Below are 15,117 nucleotides of genomic sequence, written 5' to 3' on the forward strand. Positions count from 1 at the left end.
ATTTAATACTCTTTTTGTTCATAACCTTAGCATGTAATGGTGATGACACTAATCAGATAACACGAAACTAGTAAACGCCAACTATCGTTGTACGAATACCCTCCCACCAGACATCCACAAAAGAGATAGAAGCTGAATAGACACCAATTATATTGAGACCCTATATGTCTATAGACTTTGACAACATAACGGTTTAATGTGCAAGTTATCCATAAGTTATCATTATATAGCAACCTTGATCAGCAGAGAAGTCCAGAAATCAATCTTCTATTCAAAACAGGATTCTTGAAACACGACCTGGCATGGCCGCGTGCTTCACCAGCGCGGGCGCGCTGTCCTTCTGTTCATCCGGCGCGGCCGCGCGCTACTATTGCGCAGGCGCGTTGACCTTTTGGAAAATATTCTAATTTTTGTTTTTCTGGCTGGTTTGAGATGGAGATCCATGAGCAAACTTCCTGGACACATTCCTAGCACCAATTTAGCACCTAAACAATGCTAAATCTCCTAATTCTTTCAACTATACCTGAAATGCAAAAACACTACAAAACCGCATCAAATACATAAGTAACTCGAGTATAAAATATCAATTCAAGCCTTTAAAAGCATTCTAAGTGGACATAAATGCCACTTAACACACCCCTAAACTTGAACCGATGCTTGTCCTCAAGCATAAACCGACTCAAAGAACAAAAATAAAAATGCATGAATGCAACCTACATGAATGCAACAATCCCCTCAGAATAACCAAACCAACCGACGAGCAACATCTCAACAATGCAGTTATTCGCACAAAGATAAATCAAATCCCATAAATCAACTAACAAACTAGAAACGTGTGTGTGTGCAAATGCTTACAGATATACTATCGCAACTAGATCAATAATCATGACTCACTACTCATCAAGGCAATCACAAGGTTATAAATAGAATAAAAGCTAAACTCAAAATGACTTATAACACTTCAATTCTTATATCGGAGTTATTATATGGATTCATGCTTTTATTCATAACAACACAAATATGCTTATTTGATCGTGCAATGAGTGAGGTCCACAAAAGACTTATACAATAATACCCTTGTAGCGAGCGTTAGGTTAGTGGATCCCAGACTATAAAAGCCTTAAGTCACTAAGCACAAAGTCCCCTAAGAACTTAATACCTCGAGTATTAAGGAGCCCACTCGTGATCAATTATCCATAAATATATTTTTTTTTTATTTTTTTTCTTTTTTCTACAAATTTCTGAACGAGTGCGTTTCGCTCCATCTCGCTCAACCCTAGAATACTCATATAAAATGAGCTGGCTACTAGCCATTTGACACCTAGCCACAACAACTAGCACTGAAATCCAATTTTTTTCCAATTTCTAAATATCCATGTTATATTATCATTAAGAGAATATCCTAAATTCTAAATATAAACAAGTGATTAAACCTTGATAAACAAACAAACCATGTCCATGATCTACCCCTCAAGCAACCTATACGACTTAGTGAATATTAATTGCTTCTAGCATGCAAATCAACTTAATAAGACTTAACATCACTAAACACGGCATCACTACACTAGCCTTAATATCACAAATCAGTCGATAAAGTAAACTTAAGGGATCATGATATAATGCACATGAATGAAACTATATGCAACATACTATCATGCAAAATAAAAAAAATAAAAAAACAACTACATGGAAAATATGCAACTATATGAACTAAACTATGATGAATATGCAAACTATATGAGACACACACAAACATATATTCCTTAACTACTACCCCCAAACTTAAAATATTCACTATCCTCAGTGAAGGTAATAGTAAGGAATCAGACATACCTACTCAGAATCAGGGTCATCACCCTCATAGGGTGGTGTGTCAGGAGTGTCTGGAGGCGGGTACACAGAGTCCTCACCGAATATTGGCCACTGGATATCAACTCTTGTAGCTCTGAATGCATTTTCCAACGCCTGGGTAAGGTCCTGTGCAAACCGATTATGGATGTCATGCATCACATGCATCCTCCTCATCAAGTGCCTATACTGCACTGAACTCAAACTAGCATTATCATGTGCTTCTTGCTTCTGCTGCGACCACGAAGGACCGGCCTCCTCTCCCAACTGAGCTCTCCATGCTGCCCTACTCACCTGAGTCGTACCACCAGCATATGACTGATCAGTTGGATGACCACCCGGTAAGTGGTCATAAGAATAACCAAGCCCCTTCGGATCAGGCTTACCACCGTACCACTCCTGCATACTCAACAACGTCGAACTATCAACCGGGGCACTCGGAAGCTACAACTGCTCGTGTGCGGGCCAATGAACCCCAACCGCCATACACGGCTTCGTCACAATAGACGCATAGGGAATAGAACCCGTAGTACTGCCTCACAGAAACCTCAAGATACCCTGATAAATCACCATCCCGAGATACACATAATCTCCCTGAAGAATCCCCCACAATAATCATGCGCGCTTCACAGTAACATCATGCACATGAGAAGATGGCATGATGTTGGAACACATAAAGGATTTCCATGCACGTGCAAACCTGTTGTTAGTCCCAAACAATGCAACAAGAAATACAGAAAGGGGGTTGAATGGAATTCTTGAACCTTTTTCACAAATTATAATACATTCTATCTTAATAATATATAAGTGTTTGGTTTGCAAAGTGAGGAATAAGAAGTTAGTAAAATCAAAACACAAGTAATTAAAAACATAAGTTTTTAAAAACTTTCTGGTTGATTTGAATGTATCCACCAGAGATATATATTATATCAAGAGAACTCTGTGTAGCAAGATTAGTTCACAGCTGCTTACAAATATGAACAACTAAGTTTACAGAGAAATGCTAAGGATGCAGCTTATAATTATTTCTCTGAGATAATATTCGTAGTCTTGTTCTTGTTTTTGTTCTATTTGCTACTTCTTGGTTTATATTGTTGGATTTTTAATCACAGCGGGGCATGGTAAAACACTTTTACACTTATAAAATCCAAATAAAAGCATATAAATCGTGGTAAAAACATAGGGATCGAATCTAACCTTTAAAATAATTTGGAGACAACGATCAGAGATCCTTAGCAGTTGCTCCTCAAGTGTGAAGCACTCCACCGGTATCCACCAAGAAAATGATGTTAAGGAGGAGGAAGGAGGTGGAGAGAATTGGGTTTTCCAAACTTTTTGGGTTTTTGGGGTTCTCGGGTTAGAATAAAAATAGGGTTTATAATAGTGTATTTATAGGCAATATTTTCAGCTGAAATTTTTCCATAAATATTATTATTATTATCCCATTTATTATTCTCATTAATAATTAAAACACCTTTTAATTATTAATCCTTTTTCTAAACACTTTAGAAATAATTCTCTCTCTTGATTTAATTTCCAAAAATTAAATTCTTAATTAATAATATTAAAAACTTTTCTTAATTAATTTATAATCAATTAAATCTCATTTAATCAATTATTAAATTTTCGAATTAATTATTTATTTCATAAATAAATAATTATTAGCCATTATTAATTATTTCCTCCACCATTAAATCATTCTCTTTTTATGGTGTGACCCTGTAGGTTCAATATTAAGCCGGTAGTAGAAATAAATAATAATAAAACTATTTCATCATTATTTATATAAATTCTCTAATTTATTAAATATGATTAATTAATTAATCACATTTATTCTACATCGTGAGGGATACTTCTCAGCATATCGCGACTATCCGGATAATATGAATTCACTGCTTAGAATACCAAGAACCTATTCAGTGAATAGTTACCGTACAATAAACTCCTTCTACCCTACAATGTCCCGATTAAATACAAGGCATGGATCTTGTGTCAAGCCTATCTAATTTAATCACTTGCTTACCATTTACTATGCGTAGTTCTATGCAAATTAGAAACTCCTTTCTAATTTCATTCACTCTGGCCAGAGATTCCTGAACTAGCATAAGTGGATCAGCCTTGAACATTCGCTTCCTTCACTGGAAGGGGTAGATCCTTTATTGATCATACACTATCTTCGTGTACAAATTCCTATACCCAGTAGAGCCCTAATAATTGTCCCTGGAGACTAAGAACTAAACCAAAGCATAGTTCAGTGTACACAAGATGACTATGATGACCTCAAGTCTAAGGATACTTGTACAACTATCATTATATGAACAACTGCTGACACGTGAGTGAACTCCATCAGTTGTTCAGCTGTGCAAGTCATGTTCAGTGAACTTATTCTATAATAAGCACCTACATACTAGCTATAGTGTCACCACACAAATGTCTATGAGAACAAACATCCTTCATAATGAAGCAAGCATAGTATGTACCGATCTCTACAGATTATTAATTACCAGTTTGTAATCCTACGACCAGGAACTATTTAAGTTTAGAGTTATCATCTTTTAGGTCTCACTATTATGATCTCATCATAATCCATAAAAAGCTTTACTCTAAACTATGGTATATCTTATTTAAACACTTAAATAGATAAAGCCCGTAATAAAAACAAAACAAGTCTTTTATTAATATCAATGAAATTAAAACAGATTACACAGGAAGTTATTCCTAAATCCTAATACATGATTGGACTTAGGACATATTCCTTTCATATATATCACCAAGATTACAAAGTAATAAGACCAGATAATAAAACAAAACCTATCAAGTCTAATACTATGTTATTTCATTACTCTATTCCAACATCTTTGAAATAACATAGTATTAGATAATAAAACAAAACCTATCAAGATTACACTCGATGCATGTGACTGTGTTGTCACTGTCAACAGATGTTTGAATTGATTATCCGTCGGGTACATGATCATCCGTCGGGTTGCCTTGTTGATCATCCGTCGAGTGACATTGTTGTTTATCCGTCGAGTAGTTATCTGGCACTTGACTTCATTTCATTTATGCAGAATTACAAGACATCATCTATGTACAATTAATCAACCTATTCTGCATATCTAATTAAAGTCAACATGACTTGAGTGCTACTACATAATCTAAATAAGGTGTATGCAGAAATGTGCTACAGACTCATTATTACACAAGCTACTCACTCGATGGATAATAAATCATCATCCGTCGGGACTATATTGAGTCATCCGTCAGGACTATATTCCTTATCCGTCGAGTGCTATATTTTTCACTAAGTAAAATCTACTAAGGTGTTTTGTTAATGAAATCATCAAGTTCACAACGTATCCATAACAATCTCCCCCAATTTATGTCTACTGGAATTGTAGCCATAAATTAAGAGAAACTTGATGATAACAAAACACCCTAAAAATACAACTTTAAAAGTAAGTAGATAAAACTGTAAAGTGCTTCAAATAATAAAATGCACAAAGATTAGCTCATAGTCATTTTCAAGGTGCTCCTTTAGCCTGAGCAGATTAATCTAATTCCTTGAAGATCTGGATCTCTTTCCAAGCTTTCTGTTGTTTTCTTCTATCTGATTTTGGAGCTGTCTGTGGAATTCCAGTTCATCAGATTCTGAGAGATTTATCTTTTTCTTGCATTTCCAAAAGAGTCTCATTGCTAGAGATGCTCAATTGGTCTTCTAATATGAAAAATCTTCTTACTCCTTTGTCGTCCCTGAACTCCATCAGCCAGTAGGGCCTTAGATGCACTCTACTCCCTGTGTAAGGAATAGTTAGAGTCTTTGGGAGTGCATCTTTAGCTCTAATACTCCTCAGTTCTTCAATCTTCTTTAGAACAAGTCTTCTTGCAGTTACATTGAATCCAAAGTTCTTCTTGAATGATGAATAAACCTTTATCAGCACAGATTGGCTTTCTTGAAGGATCTTGTAAAGTGGCCATTGAATCTCCTTTCCTCCCTTGTACTTGAAAACTAACCTTTCAGGTAGATTCCTGTAGGCATCAATCCCTCTAATTTCTTCCAGTTCATCTAGATAGAGGTTTAGATCAGAGAATTCCTTGATGTCACATAAGTACATGTAATCTCCCTTGTTGACTTTGGATTGAGCTTTGATTAGAGATTTGGATTTGATAGGTAACATCTTCACTTTCTTGACTGCTCTTGACTTTGTTCTCTTTGGCTTGTTAAGGATTGGCAAATTGAATTCAGGAATTGGTAGACTTTCCCAGTCTATTGGTTCATTCGTAGGCACAATAGGTTCACCATGAATGTTCCTGTAAGGATCCACCACCTTAATGTCTTCAAATACCACTGAGGGTTTTGATGCTTGAGTTGTAGTTGGAATGGATTCCTTGAGAAACTGATCCTCCAATTCCTTACCCACAAAGTTCAATTTCCTTTTGGTTCTTTTGGCCAATTCCTTGTATCTGTGAGATTTCTTCTGTTGTGGTTCAACTTGTTTCTTTGGATCTTGAGATTCAGTGATTTCAGATGGCTGAGCAGAAATTTGTTGTGTTGGTTTCACAGCTTGTAGCTTGGCCAAGATTATAGCTTGCTCTTTCTTTTGTTTAGCCTTTTTAGCATCTAGAGCAACTTGCTTCTTTTCTTGCTTCAATCTTTCCTTTTCTTCTCTCTTTGCTTCAGAAAATTAAGGATGTCCAACCACCACACAAATTTATTTACCATTCCTGAAAACTTTAGCAATTATCCTTTTCAAAGCTGAATCAGTTGGATCCTTGTAGAAGGCAATGGATCTTGACAACAGTTTCTTCTCATCAGGCTTTGGTGTCTCATACACTGTATCCAAAGGGTTCTTTAGTGATGATTTTGGATAGTTTACCGTTGGCTTCAAAAGTACTTCAGCCTTTGGAGATTTGATGCATGATGACTGTCCTCTTTCCAGATAGTTCATGCTCATTTCATTCACAGAGATTTGCCTGACTTGAGAGTGATGAATGGCTGACTTTTCTGGCTTCTTTGCTAGCCCAAACTTCTTTTGAATATCCTCATCAATTTTCTCCCAGTTGATTGGATTCAACTGCTCCTTTTTAGCTGCTCTTATATTGGATGCTGCTTTATTTATCAGATCAATGTTGTCCTTAGCTGGTGGCTTTGAGATAGTAATTATAGGCACAATTACTTTGCTAACTTGAATGTTGAGCACATTTTGCTCCCTCTCACTCCTAGAACTCTCTATCTCCCCCTTTTTATTATCATCAAGCTGAGTAGAGGAGGAGGTTTGTGCAGCCACCAGTTTCTGAAGCAAGTCTTTTTGTTGAGCTTGGTGTAGATGAATTATTGTAAGAGATGCTTCCATTGCTGTCATTCTTGTATCCAAGGCATCTATCTTTGTGGCAAGATCAGAATTTTTCCTGAGCTGTCTCCTAATGTCAAGCATTGTAGCTTCTGGAAGTTTAGAGTCCATCTTATCAGAAATGGCCTTTTTCATCTCATCAATATCACCTTTGATAATGTTGACATCTCGAGCATGTTGAAAACCTTGGATTTGTTGTAGTTGCAGGGAAGCAAGATGTGCTTGAAGGATCTTTTTGGTGTTGGCATTTATGGTGGTTTGAAGAGCAGAATTTGTCTGATTTATGAGTTGAATCAGGGTTGTCTTGAAGTAGTGTTCATCACAGTTCTTTGAAAATGCCAAAGATGGCATGCCTGATCTTGAACTATAGCCTACTTCTCCCCTATGTCCAATGGCTCTTCTTCACTATCTCCACCTTCACCTCCAAAGAATTCTTCTGAACCACTAGTATCATAATCAACATCACCAGCTGTAGAGGGCAAAGTTGTGATGGCATCCTTAGCTCTTAGCATTGACTATATGGTGTGCACCAAATTGAGCATCCTTTCTGCATTGTCATTGCCCTGTTCAGCTAGAAGTTGATATGCTGGAACAGGGTAAGTAAATGTCTCAGCATCAAGGGAGGTAGAATCTATAACAGCTTGAGGTTGCTGAGATAGTCCCTCCTTGTCTGCATCCTGGACATTCATTAACTCACTTGCAATGACATCCACCCTTATATCTCCTATACTTGCATTTCTCTCATTATCTCTCTTTTGTTGCATCAAGGTCTCACCTTGGCTCCCCACCCTCACACCCTCACCTTCACCATCTAAGGTGGGACTCTTCACACTCTCTTTTTCCAATCCTGAAGAACTGGATTGCATATTTTCACTCTTTTCCTCTCCTTTTTCCTGGGAGCAACCCAGACTCTCACTCATAACACTCTCTTCCCTCAATCCTAGGAGTGATTGTACTACCACTAAGTCTTCTGCACTTGAGATAATTGATGAAATTTGAAGCTGTGCAGAGACACTCGACATATAAGGGATATCCGTCGGGTTAGCAGTTTGACTATCCGACGGAAAACTGCTGTTAAGCTTATCCGTCGGGATACAATCACTACTCGACGGATGAACAATATCCATCGAGAGAGTAGGAATAAATGAGTTTGGAATGGAAACTATTGTGGACTCTGTGCAGATTGATGAGAATTTTGGCACAGATGTCTCAACAGTTCCTGAAAGAATTGGCAAGTGAGCCAACAAATCATCCAAAAGATGATGCTCACTTGCGCTAGATTTTGGCTTCCCCAACAGAGTTAAAGAAGGGGAATTAGGAATTGATGTGTTGATCATATCCACATCCAGAGAGTTTGTGGGAGAATTTGGTGTTTGAGGTGCTTCTATAACTAAAGATTTTTGCTGTAACTCCACATTTATTGGAGCCACATCAAACTGACTTTGAAAAGGTGCAGTGACTGTGTCTTTAGAACCAGTTTGCACAGTGTGTGACACCTGTGCATCCCCAAGGGTTTTTGGTTTCTTCTTTCTAGTATAGGTTTGGGGTGAGCTTGTGTTCCTTACCCTTTTAGCCTGTGCTCTTGGCTGAGAGCCTTTTTCAATGGTAACATCCTTTTGGGAGGATGAAACCAGTAATGAGCTAATGTCCTTATTAAGCAATGCAGTTTGTTGGGAAACTGCAATGTGGCTAGGCTGGGAAACACTCACCTCCCCAACCTTATCCTTAGGGTTTCTTTTATGTTCACCCTGTCCCTCACCTACCTTACCCACCTTCACACTCCCCTCTTTAGATTTGGTGGATTTTGCAACTGGCATCTTTTGAGAGATGCCAAAGGGGGCTTTCTTTGACTTGGATTTAGAAATTTTTGATGGTTTGGTAGCTTGGGTAGGCAACTGTTGGGTCATTGACACAGTTGCCAGAGCTACACTAGAAGTCAAATAAATTTGTGAGGTTGGAAGAGTAGAGACAGATGAAATTACCTCACTTACCTGAGGTGCTTCCATTACAGGGAAATAGAAGAGTGGCACCTCTTTGTGGTGGTTTGCCCTGTTCAAATCTACAATAATTCTTCTCTCTTGAACCCAATAATCTAATTTGTTGGTTGGGTTCTCAAGCACAATTTCCTCAGAGAGGTGGTTAGCAAGCATCATGAAAAATCTAGCATAGTAAACATTTTTACCCCTCTTATTTAACTCCCCTAACTTAAACCCCAACTCAAACAAAACAAGATCACTAAAGTTAAAGAACTTATCAGTAACTAGCATGTAAAGCATAGAGATATTGACAGAATCAAAATTAGTGATTTTACCAGAATAGACCTTGGTAACTACATCACACAGATAACTCCATTCCTTTCTAAGACCCAACCTCCTAGTTTCACTTAATTTAGAAGTAGAGAGTGCATAGTTCATGGAGTTAAGCATGTCAATAATGTCAGTTTCTGTGTGTGGTGAAGTTACAGTATTATCAGGAATCTTGAAACATGCTTTAGCAATGTCATTATTAATACAGAATTCCTTACCTTTAATAGTGAGTGTGATGGTCTTATCAGTTGAGTTGTACACAGCAGTTGACCACATTTCTTCAACAACTTCACAGAAGATGGTGGGTGATTCTAGCATGGTATAGTTGAGCTTGCAGTTCTTCACAAAATCCATCATTTTGTGGTAGTCACCAGACTGTTGAATCCCCTTGTTTACTAGACCCGTGAAGTTGTTCTTCTCATAGATAAATCTAGTTTGTGACATGATCTTGATGACTGGTGCCATTGTTAGAGAGTGGAAATTGCAGAGATAGAGATGATAATTGCTTTTGAGAAAGAGAGAATTTAGAGCAGATGATTTGAGAATGATAAAAGAAAAGTAATGAAAATGAATTAATCTTTTATACTATTTCAAAAATAACTGTCAAAAATAATAAAGTAAAATAAAGTAACCAATAAGAATTGCCCAAAATAGCCGTTTAAAAATAAACTGTAAAAATTCCTTCAATTATCCGTCGTGTTATACTTGTAAACTGTAAGTATACTCGATGGATAATGTTCAGGGAATTAACGGCTAGGATTTAGAAAATTCGACGGATGAGGATGAATCAGTTATCCGTCGAGTCATAAAATATTCCAGAAAATAATTGATTTTATTAACAAAATGTATACCGACGGATGATCAAACTCGATGGATAATGATCATCCGTCGAGATGTAAATTTTGACTTAGCCAAAATTTCATCCAAGACTGAAAAACCAATTAAATTTCTGGCTACATTTCAACTTGCAAATTATCTGAAAAGATTTAATAATAATTTAGCATACCTAACTCACTTACCAACCTTGAAAAGGTGGATTCATCCAGTGGCTTGGTAAATATATCTACAAGCTGCTTTTCACTTGGAACAAAATATAGTTCCATAGTACCATTCATTACATATTCCCATATGAAGTTGTACTTTATCTATGTGCTTTGTTCTTGAATGTTGCACTGGATTTTCAGTGATGGCAATTGCACTTGTGTTATCACAGAAAATGGGAATTCTTTCCACTTGCAGACCATAGTCTAGCAATTGGTTTTTCATCCACAAAATCTGTGCACAACAACTGCCAACAATAATATATTCAGCTTCAGCTGTAGAAGTAGAAACTGAATTTTGCTTTTTACTGAACCAGGACACAAGCTTGTTTCCTAGAAATTGACAGGTTCCTGTTGTACTTTTTCTATCAATTCTACAACCTGCATAATCTGCATCTGAATAACCAGTTAGATCAAACCCAGAATCTCTAGGGTACCAAATGCCAAGTTTTGGTCTTCCCTTGAGATATCTGAAAATTCTCTTAATAGCTACTAAGTGAGATTCTCTAGGATCAACCTGAAATCTAGCACACAAACATGTAGCAAACATTATATCTGGCCTACTAGCTGTTAAGTACATAAGTGAGCCAACCATGCCCCTATAACTTGACATATCCACAAACTTTTCAGTAGTGTTTAATTCAAGCTTAGTTACAGTGGCCATGGGAGTTTTTGCAGATGTGCAATCTATTAGATCAAACTTCTTTAAAAGATCATAAATATATTTAGTTTGACTAATGTATATTCCATCACTAACTTGCTTAACTTGCAAACCAAGAAAGTAAGTTAGTTCTCCCATCATACTCATTTCATACTTACTTTGCATCAATTTGAAAAACCTTTTGCAAAGTTTTTCATCTGTAGAGCCAAAAATAATGTCATCTACATAAATTTGAACAAGTATACTAGAGCCATTAACATTTCTAAAGAAAAGAGTTTTGGCTACAGTACCTCTAGTGAAGTGATTCTCTAAAAGAAACTTTGACAAAGTGTCATACCAGGCTCTAGGTGCTTGCTTCAGTCCATAAAGTGCTTGCAAAAGATAGTAAACATATTCTAGAAAATTTGGATCTTCAAAACCAAGAGGCTGACTGACATAGACTTCGTCCTCCAAATCTCCATTTAGAAAGGCACTTTTGACATCCATTTGATAGACTTTGAAATTGGCATGGGCTGCATGGGCTGCATAGGCTAAGAAGATTTTGATGGCTTCAAGTCTTGCAATAGGAGCAAATGTTTCATCAAAATCTATTCCTTCTTGTTGACAATAGCTCTTAGCAACCAATCTAGCTTTGTTCCTGACTACTATGCCATTTTTATCCATCTTCTTTCTGAATACCCATTTGGTGTCTATTGGATTCTTCCCTTTAGGCTTGGGTACCAGCTTCCACACCTTATTCCTCTCAAATTGGTTTAGCTCCTCCTGCATAGCTAAAATCCAATCAGGATCCAACAAAGCTTCTTCTACCTTCTTTGGTTCTTCCTTAGAAAGAAAGCTGCTGTATAGACATTCTTCTTGAGTTGCTCTCCTTGTTTGAACTCTAGAAGATACATCACCAATGATGAGCTCAAAGGGGTGATCCTTTGTCCATTTCCTTTATTGAGGTTGATTAGCTCTAGATGAAGAGGCCTCATTGTTGTCTTGATGTGTGATTGAGTTTTGATTGTTAGAAACTCCCCCTGAGTTTATGGATCTTTGATTTATGAACTGGGAATTTTCTGTAAGTGATCTATTCCGACTTTCAGCTTCTTTTGATGACCCGACGGATGGTAAATTTTGAGTACCGACGGATGAAGCTCATTGTCTCCGGACGGATAAAGCAGATTGTCTCCCCACGGATGAAGCATTATGCAACTCGACAGATGTCAAATTTTGTGCTTCATTGGTAGTGGACTTTTCTGCATTACCCTTTGATACCGTTTCTTGATCACTTTCATCATCACTGTCATCACTAACCATCTCCACATTATCAAATTTGAGGCTCTCATGGTAATCTCCATCTTGCAGTCCTTCAATCTTTTTATCATCAAACACAACATGCATTGATTCCACAACAATGTTGGTTCTTAGATTGTAGACTCTATATGCTTTACCAACAGCATATTCAACAAAAATTCCTTCATCTGCTTTAGCATCAAACTTCCCATTCTGATCAGTTTGATTTCTCAAGATATAACATTTGCAGCCAAAGACATGAAAAAAATTTAGAGTTGGCTTCTTGTTCTTGAACAAATGGTAGGGAGTCATGTATTTTGCTTGATTAACCAGAGAAATATTCTGAGTGTAGCATGCAGTATTTACAACTTCAGCCCAGAAATATGTTGGTAACTTAGACTCTTCAAGCATTGTCCTTGCAGCTTCAATAAGTGATTTGTTCTTCCTTTCTACTACTCCATTTTTTTGTGGAGTTCTTGCTGCTGAAAACTCATGCAAAATCCCATTTTCTTCACAAAATGCTCTCATGACAGAATTTTTGAACTCAGTTCCATTATCACTCCTGATTCTTCTAACTTTGAAATCAGGATGATTATTGATTTGCCTTATGTGATTGGTGATGATTTCACTAGCCTCATCTTTAGACTTTAGGAAATATGTCCAAGAGAACTTTGAGAAATCATCTACAATTACTAGGCAAAATCTTTTCCTTGAGATGGACAACATATTGATAGGTCCAAACAAATCCATGTGAAGCAGTTACAAAGGTTCTTCAATTATTGAATCAAGCTTCTTTCTGAATGATGCTTTGATCTGCTTTCCTTTTTGGCAGGCATCACACAATCCATCCTTAGAAAACTCCACTTGAGGAATGCCTCTAACCAGTTCTTTCTTTACAAGTTCATTCATGGTCTTGAAGTTTAAATGGGATAGCTTCTTGTGCCATAACCAACTTTCATCCCGACTTGCTATGCTGAGAAGACAAGTAACAGATTCTGCATTTGATGAGTTGAATTCAGCTAGGTACACATTCCCTTTTCTCACACCAGTGAGAACCACTTTGTTGCTTCTCTTGTTTATCACAACACAGGCTTTTGAGTTAAAGGTTACTGAATTTCCTTTATCACAAAGCTGGCTGATACTCAACAAATTGTGCTTGAGACCATCCACTAAGGCAACCTCCTCAATGATGACATTGTCTTTTGAAATCAAGCCATATCCCACAGTATAACCCTTGTCGTCATCTCCAAAATTAATACTTGGGCCAACTCTCTCCTTGAACTCTGTGAGCAGGGTAGAATCACCAGTCATGTGTCTTGAACAACCAATATCCAAGTACCAGAGATTCTTTCTGTTTCCCTGCACACATCGAAATCAAATCAAGTTGATTTTGGTACCCAAGTTTCTTTGGGTCCTGCCTTGTTAGCTTTCTTTTACTGTTTCTTAGGTTTGATCTAATTTGACTTGGGAATATCAGCTTCATCCTTAGTCATTTGAGTTGGACCTTTGAAACCATTCATTACAGCAGAATTATCATGCATATTTTGATTAACAGGAAATGGCATGCTACTAGTAAACATGTTATTCCAGTAAGGCATACTAAATGACATTTGTGGCATACTAAATGCAGCATAATAAGGATTAGGTGCAAATGGCATATTAGCAAACTGTGCATTCATATTCTGTGTAGGCATATCATTCATAGGCATAGAAGGCATGGCATTTATGTTGGGAAAATGAGGTGGCACAGATATGGAAGTAGGCATGGGAGTTTTGCAATTAACAGATAAATAATTTACACTACCATACTTGACACAGATTTTCTAGGAGCATATTTATTAGGTGTGTAGTTGTTATGCTTGTTAATTCCTACTTTACCATTTCTATTATTTTTCTTTTTAGCCTCTGTTTTAACCTCAATCTTTTCCAGTCTGTCACTCAATTGCTTGACAGTCATATGACCAATATTAGCCTTTTTCTCCTTCTTCACTTGACCGGATTCTCCTGGAATAAAATTCTTGGAAACTGATCCATATTTCTCATTTAACTTGACAAGTTTGGCTTTACTCATAGGCTTGCTCACAGTCGACCAATGAGGATTTATATCACTCGATGGATAACCCTTTTTGTTATCCGACGGATGACCCTCATCATCCGTCGAGTCTACATCTGTTAGCAATCCTTCAACCAAATTGGATTCCAGCTTCTCCTTATTATTCTTCCAGGCTACATCACAAAAGGACTCAATACCTTGAACTTTGGTGATTTGAGCATGAACATCTCTAGATGTTTTCCATGCCTTAATCACCTCATGTTCTCGTTCAAGCTGCTTCTTCAAGATCTCTTCTTTCTTCAAGGACTCAGTTAATTCATCCTTAGCAATTTTACACTCAATTCTCAATTTTTCAAATTCAATGAACTGAGACTCTAGCACATTATTCCTCTCACTTAAAAACAAATTGTTTTCTTTGATTTTAGCATTTTCCTTAGTAAGAGACTTAAGTGTAACACGCAAATGATATAATTCTATAGACATGTCATTTATTGCAATATTACACTCAGCTTTAGATAAATGTGCAAGGTTAGTGGTGATTATCTGATTACTTGAAGAACTTGTCTCTGTTTCATCAGACTTG

The sequence above is a fragment of the Apium graveolens genome, chromosome 6 (genome assembly GCF_009905375.1).
Source record: "Apium graveolens cultivar Ventura chromosome 6, ASM990537v1, whole genome shotgun sequence".
Classification (NCBI taxonomy): Eukaryota; Viridiplantae; Streptophyta; class Magnoliopsida; order Apiales; family Apiaceae; genus Apium; species Apium graveolens.